This window comes from Pogoniulus pusillus, chromosome 20 (genome assembly GCF_015220805.1).
Source record: "Pogoniulus pusillus isolate bPogPus1 chromosome 20, bPogPus1.pri, whole genome shotgun sequence".
NCBI classification, from domain to species: Eukaryota; Metazoa; Chordata; class Aves; order Piciformes; family Lybiidae; genus Pogoniulus; species Pogoniulus pusillus.
In genome coordinates this window covers 12,756,902-12,778,839 of record NC_087283.1, presented here as the reverse complement: position 1 = coordinate 12,778,839, position 21,938 = coordinate 12,756,902, and the positions used below count along the sequence as shown (strand labels likewise).

The window sequence follows — 21,938 nt, the reverse complement described above, 5'->3', positions numbered from 1 at the left end:
GAAAGTAACTGTAAGCCTGGGAATCAGCCAGTTTGAGTTTCACTGTAAGATGATTTTTTTTTTGTTGTTTGAAGGACATCTATGTACATTTTAATGAAGAGTTAACTGAAAGGATAGTTGGTACTTCATAAATGCATTTGTGTGTTTGCAGAAGTACAGAAATTATGGGCAAATCATCTTAATCCCTCTGGGTTCAGAACAACTTTGTCAGAATCACTGATGTGGCTGCAGTTAACTGGTAACCATCACTAATGGATGGTAGGGAGCAAACTTAAAGAGGAAGGAGAGGTTATCTCTAAGGCTTTGCCCTTGCTGGATGGGGGCATTTCTTCAATTTACTTGCAGTATATGGAATAGTTGGACACGGATATAGCTCTTTCCTGCCTCTGAAGATCATAATCTGGAGGAAAGCTTGACTTGAGTTTGTTCTTACAATTGTAATTTATACATTAGAAGTTCTTCGTGCTAACAAAATACATACTTGTGCTTTAAGTTCTGATACAAAATCAGTTCTTCAGACTACAGGTATGCATTGTATAAATGAGGAATTATTGCAACCTCTGTAGCTAGAATACCCTGTAAATATGTCAGTACCAAATGGGGGGTGTGTGGGGGGGGGAAGTTCAGATTTTCTTTCAGCCATTTTCATAAAGCTGATGATCTTGCACAGGTTTGAAATGTTTGCATCACATGGTGATGAATTTGCCATGTATCTCGAGCCTTTTGGTTAAAAAAAAACCAACAAAATATCTAAGTGCAGAAATTAAGTCATCTTTACCAATGCACTTAGAATAAAGTGCCCATTAAATAATTCTAAACCGATGCTGAATTAGAGTGGAACTCTTTTAGAAGTACATATCACATCTATATGAATACTAAATGAATTTCTTGTTCATTCGATTCCATTGTATTAGTGTTATTGCAATGAACACTGAATGAATTCCTAATGACTGGATACTTAAAATAGAGTGTTACCCCTGCACAATAGTCATCAAACTTTATGGACAAATTGAGTTTTATAAAAATAGAGAAAAAAAGTACTGGTGGGGGAAAAAAAAAGTTAAATTGTATGGTTCAGAATATTGAAAGGTATAATTTATCTGAAGATGCTAATATTCAGATGTAGTCTCATATTAGAATTAATACTACAGGAGTGGACCCTTATACAGAGGATTTGTTAGAGAAATAAAATCTATCAGTAACAGTTTCATTGTTCCATCATTATGAACTCATTTGGTATTCACTGTAATAGCACTGATCGTAATGAATTTGTTTGATATTCATGTGGCTCTCACATGCATTAACATAGGCTTTCTGTTGTAATTCAACATCCAACAAGCATTAGTTAATGCAGATTTTGGATTAAGCATGGGCCAGGATTCTGCAACTGGAGTTTCCTTTTGGTTTATAAGCAGTTAAAGGACATTTTTATCCGTCTACTTCCTGGTTATTTTTTTCTTTGATACATTATTTTTTCTGCTGGAAAGTCTCCTAAAAGATCCCACATGAACATTTCATATGAATGTAGGTGTGTGCCATCTTATTTCTCAGGCTACAATCCAGAAAGGCAGGATTTTATCACCCAGGCACATTACCTCATTATCCCCTTGGCAATAGTGGCTTTGGCAGAGCCTGGAGTTGGCAAAGGACTAACAGAGCAAGAAATCCTGACTCCTGGTATTAAATGGATTTTGTTGCTTTAAGTTCAGAAATGACAATACTTCCCTAGTATTGGATAGTATTTATTTGGCAAAATTAGCTCCTGCCCTTGCAGTATCTTCCTCAGAGGAAATAATTCTGTGGCAAAAAGCAGGGCAAATCTTTGGAACCCAGCCAGGTTTTCAGCAGGTTTTACTCCAAATTTTTCAGGCATTCCTCAGTCAAAGCTTGACTAATGCAGGCTCTGGTGTGATTCAGCCTCAGTCAAGGTGTTAGACTCTGTTTCCCCATTGTGTCTCATGGTAATTATTCCTATTATATCTTCAAGAGATTATAGATGAGCGATAGATGAACTGCAGTGACTATTAACAAGAATTATGGCAATCTTTATGCATAAGTGTTCAAAACACCAGGGGCCACACACTCAGGTAATATACATGGATTTAGATCATATAATCAATTCGATTGCAGTAATTGGTAACATGAAATTATGGAGTCAGGTGATCTCCTGATGCTATCAGCACTGCTGCTGAAACCCAAAACGTTTTCAAAATACCATCCCCATTTCATTTCAGAGTCTCACAGAGGTTTTCCTCATTGCTTTACACAAAGAATTTCTTCCTCCCACACGACCCCACTTTCTCCTACCCTTCTCCACATGACAATTTCCAATTAAAAGACTGAGTTTTAGTCCTGCTTGGTGCATGGGGCTCTTCTCCTTTGGGGGTTGGGGTGTGAAGAGGTCTGGATGGCTCCAGCATAGACCTGCTGGCTCTCAGAAGTCTTCAGGAGGGCTACATACCATTCTCAGAAATATCCAGTTAGGCTGACTTCGGTATCTGGGGAAAGTCAGGCCTCCAGCAGCACTCTTTTGGAAGCTGAGGTGGGTCTGCAGCAGGCTCCTCACCCTACTCTCTATTTCTGGCAGGACATCAACAGAGCCTGCTGCTGTTCAACCCAGAGCTGGAGCAGCTGTTTGTTATGGCTGTACAAGATGTGCAAAATGGCCAGAATCAGTAAAACTGAAACTGGGAGTACAATTAAGAAAATACACGCATTAAGTGCAGTGAGGAAGAGGTTTGTAACTTCCCTGCCTGGTAACAAGACACAGCCCTATAGGAGTGGAGGCAGCAACAATGCTGACCCCTGGAGAAGATCAAGATGGGTCACAGGAAGTACCAGCCCTCCACCAGGTTGGAAAGATTGGAAAATAAGGAAGACTTGCCCTGGGTAATTTGTCTGAGACAGTCTCTAGCCCCATTATTTCAAAAAGACAAAGTCTAGTTCAACCATGAAGCAGTGCCCACAACGATGGACTGCTCTGACCAGCAATGGGTGTGAAGGGGCCTCTTCCCCATACCATTTTAGCTTCCCTTTTGACTTGAAGGCAGGGCAAAATCTGTCAGAACTCTGAAAGGCCCTGCTAGATGTAAATACTGTTTAATTAATTTGATTTATGATATAATTGCACCACTGTGCTTGAGGGTTTAAGAGAATTCCATTTCCAGTGTTTCTTCTCAAATGGGATTTCAGGTATGGCTCTGGTGGAAGATGCGGTGCTGCCCTGGCCAGTGCAACAAATACACTTGCATGTGATACACCACCCTGCAGGTCACTTGTCTAAATCTAGACTCATTTGCCATTTGAGCAAAGATATTTAGGTGCATAATTATTCCTATTTTACTTACAAATGTTGCTTTACACAGACAAATCTGAGGCCCAGCTGCATTAGAGAATGCATCTGTTTAGGGTTTGCATTTAGGATAGAGAGCTGTCTCGCAGGACTGAGGAAAAACATGTTTGGGGTTTGTTTTTTCCCTATCTGCCTTAGTGAAAACTTAACTGATCTAGTCCTTTCCAAGCCAAAACTAAAGAAGCTCATTTTTTCCCCCCTGTGGTTCTAAGGGAAGCATCTTTTCTAAGTTTCTAGTATAAAGTATGCTTGTAATTGAATGATAAATGCGAGTTAATGTCTTACAGTATTGAGGCACAGAGAAAGGATGTAAGTTACCACCTGTATTATACCATGTTTCATGACCAAGCACGAAGTTTGGCTGCATTGAATGGGGAAGAAATAGTGGAGAACGTTGCCTGGCTACTGCAGGATACTGGTGATAATGTGCTTGCATTACTTCACAGTTAAACTAAAGCAAACATATGTCATTGTTGTGTGTGCCATAACACCTGGGCACAATAGAACAAATTCATGGACTGTGCACCCATAAATCTTCATTTCCTAGTTTTGTGGCTTTGTCAGGCCTTTAAAGTTATTTAACACGCTTTTCGCAGTGATAGATAGGTACTGAGAGTGTTATAAATACTATCTTGTGTCTGAAAGTTAGGCTGTGAAGCTATCACCCAGGCTTATGGTGTCTGTGATTTTATATCCAGCTAACAAGTCACTTTCATGAGTCGGGACATCATCTGGAGTCTATGAATGTGTAAGAACCAACAGTTACTGTATATACGTTGGGTCCTCTCTGATTCATTCTTACAACGTTTCTTTGGAGGGAGAAAGGCACAGTAAGTGTTTCTTGCTTTAGTTTTACACTAAAGACTATAGACCTTGCTGGTGTCTGGCCTATCAGGAATTCATAATGAAAATGAATGTTCACTTTTCCTTTAAAAGTGTCTGCAGCTAAATGATACTGACGCTTTCAATTTTTAACATCATAATCAATAAAGGCTGCTTATGCACACTTTGCAAAACCATCAGTTTAGAAGTTTGAAAAAAAAAATCTGCATATGGCTGCAGCTTGCTGACTGCAAAGCTCTAGCACTAAATCTTCCGAGTTAAAGTTTTACTGGTGTGTTATGAGTAAAAATGCCTTGTCAGCCATCTGCCAGTTTTTCTCCTAACATCCATATTTTCAACCCTTGCTAAACATTGGGAGCATTTGGCCACAAGAGGCCAGCTCTACAATTAAACAGCAGAGTTCTGCAGCAGAAGCAAGGGCATGTCAAAATAGAACTGTCTGTTATTAATTTTAAAAGTCCATAAAGGAAAGCTATGACCCTGTCAGGGTGATGGACTGGTAGTTAAATGTATTATAAACTGTTAACTCTCAGAGACACAAAAGAAAAGGAAAAGGAAAACAATGCAGCAGTGTCAAAAGCTTCAATAAATGCTAATCATGGCAGATTAATCAGCCTCTAATTCCACTGATCCAAAAAGGTTAGAGAGTCAATTGTGTAAAATTAGCTCTTTCTCATGTGTCCCTTTGCATTTGGAGAATCTGTCTGTTCATTTGCATCTTTTGCCAATGTTTACGAAGAATTCAGTTCATTAGCTCTTAAACATAAAATCAGACACTGGAAGGGGGATTCATTGCCTTTTCCTGCTTAAAGTAGTACTTAAAGCAAATAGCATTGCTGCAGTGTACATTTATAGATTCTATCAAGCAGCATTAATTACTGCATGTCTCATATCCAGAAACCTTATTTTCATACAAAAAGTTTTCATGTGAAGAGTTCTATTTAGTGTTGTAAGGAGGGCTTTTTTGATGGGTTAAGAGAAAATGTTTAATCACAAGATTGAAATGAGACAAATGGCAAACCAGAGCTGTTAGACCTTAATAGAGTACTTACTACAAAAGAGCTCCCAGAAGCGCGCGTGCTATCTGCTTTGGGAAATACCTGCTTTAACCCGCATTTGAAAATCCTGCCACTTGCCAAAGAGAATGGCAGTTCAAATGAATGACTATGCAGAACACAAGAAAGCCTGAGGAAGGATTGTTTAATGGCAAATAAAGTGGGAGATGAGAAGATGTATTAGCTGGTGCTGTTTGAAGTGTTCGTAACTGATCTCGGGATCAGGCTGGACTCACCTGCTTTCCTCACAAAGCCAGTGTTCAGACAGGATTCATTCATCACCTGGTGACGTTTGACTGCTGGACTGAGTTTTGAGGACTCACACTGCTATGACTCAAGTTACTTGGGGAGTGCCTCAGAGTTAGGAAGCACAAAAATGAAGACCCTAATTTCATAACACATCTGCAAAATTTACCAACAATGCCTTCCCTTTTTAGGCAAGTGCTTATGGTCAGGTGAGGGGAACCACAAAGAATGCATTCTCTACCAATACCTACTTTGCCTGGACTGCCTCCACTGGCATGACATTTGTGACTTGACTTCCCATTTCTCTGGACACACAAAAAAAGATGTTTCTTGCCCATGCCAAGCAGATCACATGATTTAACAGAAGCGTAGGAACTTCCCACCTGTTTGCTCCCACACAGTTCCTGGAAGCACACTCGTACCTTTGCCAGAGCCCTAACTGAAAGCCACTTACCCAAACATGGGCAGGAAGGCAGAGGAGATCTTTTCATCACCGTCAGTCATCCTTGGTTTTGGGCTGGCCTTCATGGGTGGGTCAGGGCTTCCTCCACAAGGGAGCATCCAGAGAAGATTTCTGTGTCACCTGCACAAAGAAAAGAAGCAGAAAAGGTCTATTTCTGCCATCTTCCCACAGGACTGGTCCCTCCTTGACTCTGAAATCCCACAGCATCTGAGGAATGACACCAAGCTCTCTGTGGTAAGTGCAAGGTATCGCCTTTGGCTTGGCTCTCTCTGACATAAATGTATAACAATGTACCTATATATAATTTAAAAGTTTCAAAACAGAACAGTCCCTTAACACATGCATTGGGGATGAGGATAAGAGAACAAACAGGAGCCAGATGTTTGCCCCATTCCTTCAAGAACTACTGAAGGGAGCTCTGGAGCTGCGCAAAGCGTCATGGTGTATCACTGCCCGATACTGTCACAGGCACACATGGATATCAAGCATCTTTTTCATCTGAAACGGTACTGCCTGGCCCAGTTTCACACAATATTTGTCTGGGTTTTCAGGGCTCAGCCTACTCTTGGAGTGTGGCAAGTCTTGGGACACTCATTACACAGAGAAATACTATAAAACACCTGTATGGAGAATCACATCACTGTGGGCAGGGGCGAGGGAATGCCCTGCTCTGTCTAAAGATAATTTGGATATCTGTATACCATGTTTCAATGCAGAATGCAAGTATGCTTTTTAGTCAAAGGTTCTTTACTGGAGTTTCATATGTTTGCTCCTTGTTGGAGTCCCACATGTTCTCAAGAAAATCTTTTGATTTGAGATAACCTAAAATTAAATAGTAAGAGGCCTCTACCAGAATAGAAAACATAGTTAAATATGTTCCCTAAAAGAGAACTGCAAGGCTCTAATTAAAAAAAAAAAATCCATGAGAATCTAGCTTTAAATATGAAAATATGAAGTTTAAAAGATAATTATGAGGAGATAAACCAGAAACACACAGAAAATATTTTGAAGAGACTGTAAAGTACACATGGCACAGTGCAACGGACGGACTGTCAGCAGTATTTCTTTGTGTGTACCTTTTGTACTGCAATGAATTGTGCAACAGCAAGATTTGAATATTCTGAATCTGCCATCTCCCTCTTCTGTCAATCAGATTCTTCCAATTTTGAACATGCCAGGATGAACTATGTTGACTTCTTTGGCACAAGAAAGTGAATCCAGTGAAATTCATATATTCAATGGTTTCATGAAAATGAGAAAAGCCTGCCTATTTGCTAGAACAGCTTTGGGCTAGTTTTGAATGGCTGCATTTCATCTCTGCATTTTCCCTCCCCACAACTGTTATGATGTGGAAAAGTGCCCAAGGCCAGGGGCTTGTAGGCCCAAGTCCACTGAAATTAATTGTAATTGGGAAAAAAAAGGCCTTTTGCCTAAGCCAGTCATATTATACTGCCCCATCTGACCACTTCTTTTCCATTGATAGATACAGTTTACCAAGTAATTCCTTTTTTTTTAGCAAGTGAAGCTAATTTAATACCACCCAAAAATATATCAGGCAGCTTTTGGCACCTGTTCCTGTCTCAGAAGTGCTCTAAATGCTCAGGTATAGCTAAGTTCTGCAGCATACAAAGCTTTTGCTTCAATAGTAGCACTGGACAAGTTTAAGTCCTTCTCTTTTCGACAGAACAGAGCAAATAATTTCCTGCTGTAGGTGTGCCACCACAACCTTCTCCTGCATTGAAATGTGACTCTGTACAGGTTGCAGAGAGCAGAAAAATTCTGTAATTCCAGCCATCTTTTATGGCATTCTGCCATCTTAAATTGTCATGAGACCAATCAAAGAGAAGTGGAGTTACTACTACACAGCTTCATACTCTAAGCTTCCCAAAAGTTTTCTGATGTCCAGATTAACAAGGGTGATACTTGTCCTGTTAAGAAGCAAAACCAGCTCAGCTCCACTTTTCAAAAAGGACTAATACTGAGCTCAGATTTGTTAAGAAGGTTCCCCAACCAAATGCATGCTCACAGGTACTTCATCCTTCCCAAAGCAGTAAAGCAGATTATTCTGGTAATTATAAGGCTTTGCTTTGATAAGCCTAGATTTAACAGGAACTTTTTGAACTGGTGTAGCTGAGGATGGCAACAAGTCCTCAGATCTCTAGTTTCTGTTGCTGATTGGTTCTTCATCTGTCAAGAAGATCTGTAAAGTCTTAAGACTGTAAGAATCCAGAGTGAAGCAGGGTCATGTCCAGCCTGAACAGAATGCTGCTGGAAGTGGGGAGAGCGATTCAAGAGGTCTCATGTCTCTTTTATGGGCCAGTATGACCAAACATTGTATGAAGGGAAAAACTGTAATGCTGATGGACTAAGCCTTCAGATAAGATATAAACCAGAGTTCCTGGTTGTTTTCTCTGTGCATCAGTATTACAGACACTTTACAGCTCCTCTCTGGCTACCTACACTTTCAACTGTCTGCAATAGTGTTTATTTCCTGCTCAAAACTGTTCAGTGGCATTCTTCTTCACTATTAAAAGAACAGTTTCATGTTAGTGGTGGGTGAAGAGAGCTTCTATTTCTTGAAGACTGTTAACAGACTTACTTACTTAGAGCTTACAACACTTTAATCCCAAGAACATCTTTTAAGATACAGAGACAGAGGGGAAAAAGATGAAGTGAACTATTTGAATGACAGTCACTGGGAACACTTTCTTAATCAGACACAGGGTTCAGGTCTCCTTTACTATATGCCTTGAGTATCTGTTTACACAGCACAAAGTAGTCACAAATCATTATTGCAGTGGTAGTATTAGCCAACATAATGGATCAAGGTCAGTATAACTAGCATCATACTTCTGTCACAGGCAGTGGCTGTCACCATGCCCTTTCCAACAGGCAACATTCCAATCCAACACAACTGTAACCATCTCCTCTTCATCAAACATTCAAGCAGGCTAATCAGCAGATTGATATCTGAAAGAAGCACATATTTAAAGCCATATGCAGATATTGTGTGTGGACCCTCTTTCTAAACCAAACTTTGCCTGCAAATCTCAGGCTATTTCAAATCTGGCAGTTGAGAAACACTCTAGTTTAAATTAGAAGCTTAATCTTCTCATGTTTCTCTCTTCTTACCTAGTGGAAAATACTGAAAGGAGAGAAGAAAAATCTCCCAGAAACCCTTCTTTTTGCACAAATGAGGAGCAGCACATCATAAGCACGTTCTTTGAATGCTCAAATACATGAATATATATTTCACTGCCAGCTAAAACCACAGGAATAGGAAAATATTACCGTGAAAATACCACCTGTAATGAGAGGACCTAGTTGTCACATTTGGCAAGACATCATTTATCTTTTATCTGGTATTTGTGAATAATATCAGTTGGCCAGAGTACTGTGTTTCCCCTTAGAAATTCACACAAACGTTCCTTAGTATTAAAGCCTAGGTGAAAAAAAAGCTCTCTCTGCTGGATGTCATAAGTTTCCAACAATAGATGGAATCTCCTCTAAGTTCTACTCCTCTTATTTCCCCCAACATGCAAAACTCTCAGGAAAATCTCTCTACCTGTTAAGATGCCAATGAACCCATGCTGCCTTACACTAGCAAAAGGCCTACTTAACCTGTTTGCTATTCTTTCATTACCTTCCCATCTTTCTGAAAGGGCTATTTCTTTGTCTGGGCTGTTTGTCCCCTAGCCATAAGGTGCTGCCTTATCAGGAGGGTGGTGTTTTTACATCAGACTCGGTGCTGGATGATTTCTTTGTCTGCAGTCGCAACACCCTCCTGTTCACGCAGAAATAAAAAGCCACAAAGGGTATGGATTATGGGATGCATTTCCTGTAACATTTAATAATGACAGTAAAACACTGACATATTGCTGTCTACGTACAAATCTGTTTGCTGTAGAAATTACAGCTTACTCTTTAAGTTGCCCAAATAACCTGCTTTATACATCTGAACAGCATAATAAAACAACTCATCCTGACTAGATGAATATCCTCTAGTGAACTTCATGCACGAGGTCCAGATTCTGCTATGCTTCACTAATGTCAGTCTTGGACAAGTCATTCTTATTTACAAATGGCATAAACAAAGGCATGCATTATTCCCCTAAGCTGACTAAACCTAGATGCTCACAAGTGCATGTACAGTGAGCCATGCTTCCCAGGTTTTGTCCCAACAGCAAGATGACTCAACTTTCCCAGCAACACACACCTACAGCCTTTATCCACTCCCAGCAACACACACCTACACCTTCATCCACCTACAGCCAGGAAATTGCTGCAAATGCTTTCCTGGAAAAGGAGCATTTGGGAAGTACTTAATGTATTTCTAACGTTCTCCCAGTGCAGTTTAGCAACTGGAAGTCAAGTACAGAGAAAGAGCAAAGGGTTTATCCTGGGTTGCTGCACTTCATGTCTTTTTGCACTGATTTTGAATGGGAAAACAGTACTCCCATGAACGCCATTATCCTTTGTAACCAGAATGGACAGGACAGTGTCCTGCACAGTGGGATCTGATCCTTGTCCTTGTCCCATGAGTTACTTAAGACTAATTCCATGTTCCACACTTTAAGAACCACAGACAACTGGAAGCTGACAAGTACTTGAGAAGCCTGCTTTGGGCAGGTATTGGTTAACTCTCTGTTCCTGTCAGCTGGGGAGAACATTTGAATTACCTGATCAGAAAATAAAGGCATTTGGGGGGGAGGAAGGGGAAAAAAAAAATATAAAGGTACTTTTCCTTTCCTCTATTCCTTTCAGAAACAAAACACAAAAAGGAAATATTAACATTTGACAATCTACACTTTTCTTTTTATAAAACAAATAATAAAAATGAAGCTTTTTAGCTTTGTGAAGATGATTACCAAGAAACTTCAACAATGCTGAGCAGTTATGTGTTTGCTGGAAATCTGCATTCCTATTATAAAGCTCTCCCCACCAAAGCTTTTAAATTAAAATTACTTTTGAAGCCTAGCCTAGAACATCAAAAACAAATCAAAGTTCAAGTGTGCAGTGATTCCCATTGGGAAAAGGGATTCATTTAGAAATGCTGGGTGATTTTTGTGTCATTAAGAAAGACATTTGTTTTCATAGAATAGGAGAAGCCCAATTCTAAACCATGGCCTATTTGTATCTGGCTGTGGTTTGTGCACTGAAAAATTACTAATCTTCACTAAAACTAAGTCAAACATTGTTTTTGTTTTCACAGCTTCATGTATTCTCAGCAGAGTCTAAGCTCTGCTCTGAATTGTGCCACATTGTGACCTCGTGGTACGACAAATGGGTTTGTCTGAGTGGGGGCAGGTTATCCTGTGGTGTGCACTAGGGCAGTGTGGCTATAGTCTGAACTGTTGCACAGCTTCCCATGTGACCAAGCACATCAAAGGTTTCCTCTGGGTTTCAGCATGGGATCCTAAACAATGAGCTTAAAGAAACAGAACAGTTTAAGGCTACACTTGAGTTTCCTTTTCATCTATTGTAATTAACGGCAAGCTGCCCACTTGGAAAGGTAGTATAATGTATTGTGAATAGCTAAGAGCTTTGTTGTTGCTAATATTGTTATTATTATTATTACATTTTCTCTCAAGCTTTCTATTAGCTCTGTGATAATTCCCAAAGATGACATTTATTCCTTTAATAGAGCTTTAAAGAAAAGCCCCCAAACTCCAAAAACCCAACTACTATTTAGTAATTCCCCAGTTTCCCCCCAAACAGACATTGAAACTATAAAGTGTTTCTAAATATCCTGAGAATTTTCTAAATAGGTTTTGTAAAATTCCCATGACCTTTCACTAACCACCAAGCCCTTATTATCTAAAGAGGCTTCCAGGGAGGTGTTTGTAGGTAATTACCCAAGAATTAATCATAGGCTTAACATAAAAGGCAAAATACAATAAATAATCAAGTTCTTACGTATGAAATCATTGTGAGGTATGTTACCAATTTTCATAGAGGGGCCATTGTCAGGAATGCAATTTCATCTATCCAATTAGCAGGTTTTGCTGCATTATAAATCTGTCACTGCTTTCTTTGCACCAAACAGCTGCTTATGCAAGCAACTGTGTGAAACTCTATTAAAAACCACAGGTCTGTATAAAGGAAGTCTAGGAAAAAATAAATTCCTAATAAAGCTACCTTAGATCTACTTGGTTTGGAAGGCTGTGGCCAAGAAGCAGTTAAAATTATTAGGAAGGGAATTCCATCATGCTATTAATGTCCTGCAATTCAGCTGTGACTGTGTTCTGTTCACTTGGTTTTCCTCTTCAAGTGCTGCTCTGTTTTTAAAGCCTCTTTGAAGGAATGCTCTCCAGTGGACTGCCGCCTGTCACTGCTCCCTGTCATGTGTCCGATAATTAAAATCTGACTGATTTACTGACTGGCATCAACCATCACAGCTCAAGAGTTAGAAGATGTTCATCCTTCCCAAGGCTAAATTTACTTGGTGAAAAGGGGCCGCTTGCTTCCAGCCTGAGCTGTCATTCAGCTGCCGTGGAAACCATAAAGATAGCTAACAGAGCCCCAGCCAGCAGTCTTTAGTTTATTTTATTCTAATATTTATTGCCACCCAGAAAATGAACATAATACAGACAAGTTAGTGAGAGCACTGCACTAGTGATTTGTGAGGCTGGTGTGGAGTGAGAGCAAAACAGTCCTGCAGTATTAAAATAAAATAGAATAGTGGTGTTTCCCAAAAGTATGGCAGGGCTGTAACTATGTTTATTTTAACCCTAATGGGGTGCCATTTATTACTACATTTTAAGTAGACGCACTCTTGGAAAAGGGCAGTTGTATTTGGGTTTTTTTTCCCCATGTTAACATTGCTCAGGAAGTACCACGGGGGGGGGGGGGGGGGGGGGGGGGGAAGGAAGGAAGGAAGGAAAAAAAGAGGAAACAAAAAAAAAAAAAAGAGGAAAGAAAAGTAAAGGAATACTGTGTCATTCTGTGTGAGTGATCTAGCAGTATTAATGGAGCCTCCAAGATCTGTTGAAAGCAGCAACTTCAATAGCTCAGGGTCATGATATCAGTACTTGTGATGGAACAAGCTATTTACAAAAGATTTAAACTCTGGGGAAGACACCTCCTCCAGGCTCTCCAGCTTATTTTCCTTAGCCTTTAGGGTCACATCCTGCTCGTCTGGCTCCTTCTAGTTTCTCTGTTATCATAGGTTGGATGTGGCAGTTGTCAGCAATCTCTAGCTCTGACCCTCCACAACACAGTGTCACCTCAACCCAGAGCATAGCACTGCTCCCCACTTTGCAACCTAGATTTTATTTTAGTGCACTGCTCTCATTTTTTTCTGTTCCCTCAGCTATAGTATTTGTCATTTTCTCCACATAAATAAAGCAAACCTTAAATATATACTGTCTGGTAAGAAACCCAAATACCTTTCTAGAATGAACAAGATTAATCACACATAATATTTACAGTACTAAACAAAACAATTATAACATCATATATACTCAGTTGAACAAACACTCTGACAGTTCTTTTAAAAAGCATACAGTAAAAAAATCAAATGAAAATCCGTATCAGGGTAAAAGAATGGAGCTTCAATTTGTACTCCTCTTAATACATTTCTGAAATAAAATTCACATGCAGATGCCTTCTCCAGAAGTCATCAAGGCCTAATTTACCACTGGCTCCTGTAGTAATACAGCTGGAGGGGCAAGCAGGGCAACAGAAGCAAAGGCAAGTAAAATTACAGAGGCGTCAAAGAAAATCCAGGTTTGCTCATTTACCTTTGCAGCCCTTGGGGTTTTTCTTTCTTCATTTATTATAAACACATGAAGAGACAAAGTCTTGAGTATGCACTGGCACAGCCCCTTTTTTACAAAAAAATATGGACCACGATCTGGTTTTTAAAGGGCCCACAGCATGCCCAGGATAAAGAGGAGATACGAGTCTTGTATGCCAGAGTTAACAAGCCAAGGGCTCAGCTCTGCAAATTATTTCTTACTTGAGCCCTAGTGGTGCAAGAAGTCCTATTGACCTACTGTATGATTGATGCAGAATGAAACTTCCAGGTCAATACTAGACAAAGATCACATGGTTTTCATATAATGCCTCTTTCCCTTTTCCCCCTCTCCTTCCCTCTCTTCCCTGTCTTTCTCTAGGGATGCACAAAGCATTTCAACCAGTCCTGCTCTAGCTTCACCCTATGTTCCTGAAATACTACCTCCACAATGAAGTGATTCCAGCAGTTGCTGCTCTCTACCTTTTTCACCTCTAAGTATCCTCGGAAAAGAAAAGACCTTTTCACTCTCTATTCTAAAATGTTTGGCAAGTTGGATGACCCCATTCATATCTTCAATGTCATTTTGATTGCAAAAGGATGACAGAGATTTTCACCAAACATGAAATGTGATGCACTTCCAGTCAATGGGGTCTTCAAAGAAGCTTTTTGCAAGTTCATCTGAGCTTATTAGAAACCAGGTAAGAAAAATCGTTTCACCTCTGCTATAATCTAAAGTTCAACTATGCTTTAACATACACAAAGTTGAAAAATTACCTGCACTTTTTGGGAAGAGAGCAAGAAAACATCATCCTGGAAAGCATGGTCTCTTCATAGGGCACTCTCAGGCCTCAGCCTCTGCCAGCACCTAGGACACAATCAGGGCTGATCTCCCTGCCTTCTCCTTGTTGACTGCCAGGGGGTGGCACAATTCTGCACCTGCAGAACCAGCTGTGGCATCAGAGAACAGCCACAAACATGGCTCAGCTGCAGGCACAACGATGCACTAACAATCCAGAGCTCAGGAAAACAGAACCAAGCAAACTCCCTTACTTCATCAAAAAGCCAAAAACTAGAGGTTTTGCAAAACGATTTTGAAGCTTCTTTGTTTTGGGGGTTTATTCAAAAAAATTTAAATCTGAGTGAGCTTTGAAAGATGGGAAGCACAGAAAAGCAATTTCCTGCACTCACTAATGCTATAGGAATGCAAAGAGAAAAACGTGTTTTTACTGATTTCCCACAGTATGCTATTCTTCTGGCTGCTGCCATCAAGCCTCACTCTATGACTTCATGATCATGCCAACATACACTTGAGATGACCTTCATCTTGGGTGCATTGAGGGGTAGAAGGCCACACAATAACTGTGCCTTGATCTTTCTTTACTGCTTTATAAAATAATTTAATTAGAAACTGTGACAAGGTAATAATAAATAAAAGGCAACATCAGAAGGAAAGATTTATAGTTATTTAAATGCCTAATTTGAGCAAAGTGCTTAAATAGTTTTAATATGTGACACAATGTGTTTCACCCCAAAGGATGCAAGCAGGATATTGAAAGTTATTCATATATAGGAAAGATTCAATTCTTCATCCAAACGCACCCAATTCTGCAGTGAAATAGAGCAGACACTTAACAGCACCCAGCAATTTGATATGCACTGAAGGTGGGGTGTGGAGAAAAAGTAGAACAGTATCCAGATGAAATTGCAGATGTCAGGAATGGAATTCACCAAATGGGAGGAGATGAGCAAAAAGGGAGATTACTATTTTTATGTAAAATAAATCAGTCTGCTAATCAGGCTGGGATTTTGCTGCTGTGAGTTAAGGAGGGCAAGAGAAGAACCATAAGTTTTAGAGCTGCCACTTCAAACTACAGCCCCTCTTGCTTCAACATAGCTTTGATGCAGTATCAGGGAGGAAGCACTTGGAGAGCTATAATGTGAAGGTTCAAGCCAGCACATTTGAAAATATCAGAAAGTAAACTTAGCCAATTTAACCATCTTAATGTACTGACTTTTTTTAGAGTGCTTGCTTACCAAGAAGCTTTTCCACAGCTTTAACAGCAATGGTCATCTACATTTTAAGATGTATTAATTTCCCATGTTGATAAGGTTGTACCTAAAGCTTTTGGTTATCCCCTTCCTTCTAGCACAGAGTTTGCATATATAACAGAGAGTTCAACAAGCAATGAAAAAAATAAAAAAAGCTGTTAAAATCCCTACCATGCTCCCCTACTGGGATTTGTGCCCAGATAGGGAGACCCTAGAGCTACCAGGGGCCAGTGTTACCTGGACCAGGCTCTACAATACTCCCTGTGGCAGCTCAGTAATGCCCTGGAGTATGACACAGGGGCTGCTCTGAGTCCACTGGGGGAAACATCTCAGTCTGTTTGTAGACTTTTCCTCCTAGCAGCTTTGAAATCACAGGGCAGATTCCAACCAGGAGAGCAAGATGACTTTCACAATCTGACATTCATGCACATTGTTTTAAAACCAGGAGAACATTTCTGGTGGAGATACTGGTCTCAAGCAAAGATGACTCAGGTGCCAGCTATTTTGGAAGCCAGTCACCGAATATAGGGGAAGCAGAACTGAAAGGTTCAACTTTCACAGGCAACAGTTTGTCCTGTCACACAAGGGTACACACACTACACATTACGCTTTTCATATTACTGAAAGAGAAAACCTCATACGTGAGGATTGGTAAAGAGTCTTCATGTTTCTAATCTTCATTGTTTTGGTTCTTCTCACTTTCAGCACTTGTTGAGCTCTTGCATGTTAAGCCTTTAGTGCTGGCTGAAATCTAAGCATCACATAGTAAAACCCAGTATAGGTCACCACACAGCTCATTAAATAAAAGGACATACTCTGCACACCAATTAAGAGATTAAATTATGGAACAAAGCAGAGAGAGAACTAAAATTTAAGATATCTTTGTATTTTCTGACAAGTCATCTGTCAACTGGAAAATCTATTCCACTAACTGAAGCTTGTGAAGATCCTGACAGAGCCATAACCACGAATATCTCAAATTGTTATCTCAACTAAGGTTACTGTGAAGTTGAAATTCTACTGTCAGTGGAGTACTCTATTGTCATGGTTCCTATACATGAGAGAGAAAGATGAGGAGAAAGAGAGAAAAAGCAGTGTAAAAGTTTCCAGCACAAGTTTAGGTATTTCTCTTACTTGAGAATAGCAAACAGTATAAGATATATTTCATAAATCCCAGTCATACATACCAGAAATCCATAGGGCTGTTCCTATGTACAGTATATTTTATATTGACAATTAAGAAATAAAGGATTTCAAAATGTTTTAGTGGAAATTTTCAAGGAAAACTAATTCAGATAGAATCTGAGCACACTGATGAATTTGTTATTACAGCTGGGCTGTACTTCAGACACCCTTTGGATGCAAAAAAAGCTTTGCATGCATGCATACATGTGTGTGATTACAAGCAGGACTCTGTGAGCCTTTGCAGCAATGCTGAGCACAGAATCTATCCCATGTACAAACCTGATCAGGTTGGAGACAGCATTCCCCTGCTTTGGCAAAGTTTCCCTCAGAACACAGCTCTCACATCATCAAAATGCTGGGTCTGACAGAAGGAGCAATGAAGGCACTCTGTTTCAGAACACAGCCACACCCATGGGAACATACTTTTCCCTGTAGACAACTTGTGTTTCACTACGTGGAAAAACACAAAAGAGTGTTCTGTAGCTTTTGTTGGTTTTGTATATCAGAATGAAAAGCTGATCTCCTTTTCTCATCTCAGATGTGAGTATAGTGCCATATTCAGAATAACTTCCCAGCTCATGTTGAATGGACAGGCTGTCGGCAGCCTTTAATCCCATGTTAATGCAGAGATGAGCAGTAATACTCATACAGTGGCTGTACCCACTCTACAAGGCAGGCAGGCAAAAGTCAGTGCCTTCCTGAAATGAATAAAGATGAATTAGCGCTTTGCTATGCCCACACTTAGAGCTGAGACTCCCAGTGTTAGCCTGGACGCTGAACGCACTGTAAACCACTGTTGTACTTCTGCCTTGCTACTGGATACAACTGATCGTGCCTGTCCATGGAGATTATTCCTAAACTCTTGCAGATCTGAGCTGGGAGGCTGTGGACAGGAGGTGCGGGGTCCACACTGAGAGACTCTTTATTCACCAGACCTCGCCGTGGTCAGCATCACAGCACCTACAGCTCGTAGCAGCTATAACAGAACTAACTCTTTACATAAACAACTATTTTCTCAGGTGAATCCAGCTACTTGAATGAGACTGGATGATCCTCAACAACAACAATCCTAAATCAGTCATCACATCCCTCATGTTGCAAGTCTCATGCAACATTGTTGTATCTGCAGTAGCTCATCTGTTTTGTCATAGAACTGGAATGACAGAGATCACTCTGCTCATGACTTCTCTAGCCTGCCTCCAACAGGAACAGATTTAATAGAGGTAGCTGCCCAATGGTCACCTCTTAGCTGCATTACACCATGAGTCTGTCCCCACTCTGTTGCAGACAAGTAGAAAAGTCTATTACCAACCCCATAGCAAAGGTTTCTGCACAACTTTACCTCCCTCGGGTCTGTTCTTAACATTATCATCTGCCCAACTAGGAGTTGGTCAGTCGATCCAAAACAGCAAGTATTGGAATTAATTAGGTCTCCAAAGTGCTGTATGTGTACCAGAACTGGATCAGTAGGCAGAGAGCTGATCACAGTTACACACAAACTCTGATTTATTCTGTAATGCCAGAGTTACTCTGTGGCTGTCACATGTCATTGTGTGAGGTGACATGTCACATCATTGTCATGGTGACATGTCACCACATTACTGTGCAGCTATCATGGACATACAGTTAAAAGCCCTCACTACAACTGTTTCCACTTAGGTATTTAGTTTCTTAAGGATTACTGACTGTGATGTAGAAATTCCTATCAATCATAATGTCAGCTCTACAGAAATTAAGCTACTTTCAAATGAGGACTTTGAAACAAATGTAATAACACAGTATAGTGCCTATTTCTCAAAAAGTGGGTTACATCCATCAGGGTAATGACATAAATGACTAGGTGGAGACAAGGGAGGGTTCCTTCTATTGTTTCCAGAGATCTCACAAGGGAAAAAAAGACAAATAGAGCTAAACAATATTTTAAACATAAAATTAGTACTGCAATTATGGAAAAGTCTTTCTGAGTTTGCAGAGAGCCTTAAAAAGAAGGCACAGAGACATTCATCTACATCATTGTGCGTGGACTGAGATATCAAAACCTTTTATGGCTAATACACTGTAAGCACACAACATGGCTAATTTACATCCTCCAGTAGTTACTACCAGCTAGCTGGTAAACTCAAACTCTCAGCTGCTACAGGCATGCCATCTGTCTTGCCAAACACTCCATGGAAAACCTGCCCGAGATTTAAAATCAGATAGCTTTATATGTGTCTGTCATCTTTGTATTACCTTCCATAAAAATACAGATTTTGTTTGCAAGTGAAGACAAAGCAAAGGAAGAGGAGAGTTGTCCTAAAGGGGAAAGTGTAAAGACCTATCTGCAAGGAAACTGAACATGTGTATGTATGTCCATGTATGATTGTCTGTGTGTGCACTTGCCCATATCACTACGTAAATATTTCCTTGTTTGACAACATAAAGAACTATAATTACCTATTAGTTTTCTTGCTTCTGAGTGGGGACTTGGCTAAGGAGTTACAGATGGAGCAGGAGGCAAAGAAGAGGTATCTTGTTCTCCTGGAACTGAGAACACTCATGTGGAATTCTCTGTCTCAGAGGAAGAGAAAGAAGAGTCTCTATTCTTTTTGAAAATAAATCAATTTGTTAATCAAAGTGGGGTTTTGCTCCTGTGAATTGGGAAATAAAATGAAAAAAAAATATTGAGAGCTGTCACTTTAATGAACAGCTTTTGGTGGGATTGCACAAGGTAAAATTCAGCATAAAATTTAGCCCAGATGCTTAGTTGGAATAAGAAAATCTGTCTTAATGTCATGTTTTTCACATTTCCATCCTGAACTCTTAGGATAAGTTATATTAAAGGGTTACATGAAAGTTTACAGTTCTTTAATGGAATCGTAAGCAACCTGAAAAAGCTACATTCACCTTAGAATCTCCTAATGCTACACTCAAAATTGAGCTCATCCTTGTAAATTGTACCTGTCAAAGACTCTATATGACTCTGTGCTACGCTGCAGTGCTTTACCTCCAAACACAGATGAAGTCTAAAATTTCTTGTACACAAAAATGAGCATTTTGGCATAAACAATGTAATCAAGACAATTTCCATCCTTATCACTGAATCTTGATGGCTTTCTTGAACTCAGATATAACAGTTCCCCACACAGAGGATGTTGTGTGTGATAAAAGCAGGTTCAACTTGAAAGCTCACTCCCACCAAATGTCTGCCTGTTTTTGTGTTAGCCAAGAAAGACCTAAGCTCAACTATAGCCTATTTCCAAGAAAAAGTATTTGCTTTTATTCTCTCAGGCACAGTTTGTTTCCTAACCAGTGATGCTACTTAATCAAAATTCACACTAGTCTTCCTAAAAGTATTTAAAACACAAAACAAGAAAGGAGCATTTCTGTTCCATAGCTTAGTTCTTAATCATCTAATCAAACTTGATAAATTTTCCTCTCTCTCTCTTTCTCCTAAAATGAATTCTTGGCAGCCTTCAGTGAAATAATAATAATACCGAAAAAAAAGGTTCACATAGAAGTTCAAAGGAGCAATTTATGTTTCTGATAATTTTAAATTAATTTCTAATCTATGGAGTATAAAGAAACTATGCTTGAGATGCAGCCCACATCCAACCCATATGGATTAAGGAGACAGCCTCTGTGACGTGTGGCTGCAGATCTTTCTGTCCCTGGCATACACACCTGAAGTTCATGCCCCCTAATGTAATTGGACAGTTTTGTTTGTGAAAATGGCCTGTTCTGCCAAATGCTGAAGTCCTTGCTTTGACAGATATATCACTTTTCCAATGTGAGTGTATTCTGAAGAGAGCTGACACATGATCAAGTTCTCTTAATATCCTTCAACAAAGCTGACAGTTGTCCAGCAGGGTCTTGTGCTGCATCCAACTGTCAGCTTCAGCAGAGGCATTATGGGAAAACTGACTGAGGAAAACAGCACTAAAGAGGAAAAAAGTGATTTATGCTTCTCTCTGTACTCAGCTTAGTATCAAAACCAACTACTTCAGCTTACATATATTTTAGCAGGCCTACATGGCCAAAGTCTCCCTAGGGTCTGAGAGAACAAAACAATCTATTTATATTTATTTTTTATTTTAGGCATTTACTGCATGTGTTCTTATAAAGCACCCCAAATCACACATGCACTGCTACGAGTAGCTACTTGAAAACAAAATGTTAAGAGTAGAGAAGACTAAATGTTCTCATTAAAATCCTTTCCAAAATCTCAGCTGCCTTATAAATACCAACAACTATGTGCTTTTTTTAACTCTTTCAGGTGCCTCAGTTTCACACAGCTTTTGCAAGGGTCTTCTACTTGCAAAAGTTCTGATGGTCATTGAAAAGTATACCTCTCCAGTATTTTGATGCTTACCTCTGCCACCGGTGAAAAAGTCTTTGTTTTGGTAGAGATCTGACACAGTAAGCTTAAAATATCTTCTTCAGATTGTTACTTAGGCCAGATGTTGTTGTTTTGTCACCTCAAAATCTTGGGTTTGTGCATTAAGATAGAGTCTGATTGCATTTGCTTTGCATTACTTACTGAAATGCAGCTTGCAACAAGAAGGAAGTGAACTGGACCAAGACAAGGGCAGAAACCTCATCATTTCCACCATGAAAGCAGCACTTATACCCTCAGACTGCAGCTGTTTTCTTTGTCTGAAAACTCCTCCAACTCATTTTCTGGTTTGCATTTCTGAAAAAGTGAGACATTTCCAAATGCTTCAGTCCCTACATTGAATCTTTCTGATCTGAAACCCTGTGCAAAAATGGCCCTTCATGGCCCAACCCATGAGCTTATGTACACACCTTGGGTTTTGGTACATGAATTTGCTGACAGCTCTGTGCCTGCACAGAGTCAAGCTCTGTATGGAGCACCCAGAAAAGGCAACTACGACCTGAAAGGACTTGAAAACTGGAGTGAGCAGCTCTGCTCTAAATCAAGCTCACACTAATGCTTGCCCTTCCGTTAATTAAAATGATGCATGTAAGCAGTGCTGAAAACGTGCAGGTCCTGAGGCTCTAGACAAG

General features: G+C 39.9%; 1 long non-coding RNA gene across 3 annotated transcripts in view; it reads right to left on the bottom strand.

Moving 5' to 3' along the window:
* Positions 1 to 21,938, bottom strand: part of LOC135184467 (uncharacterized) — a 125,938-nt gene that overhangs the window by 17,366 nt on the left and 86,634 nt on the right. For 2 of the 3 annotated variants that reach the window (XR_010306043.1, XR_010306044.1), the window contains exon 5: positions 5,951 to 6,079. This is a non-coding gene — a long non-coding RNA (uncharacterized LOC135184467). Of the gene's footprint in view, positions 1 to 1,726; positions 2,645 to 5,950; positions 6,080 to 21,938 lie in introns of those variants that run through there. The other variant, XR_010306042.1, reaches the window with a different exon arrangement.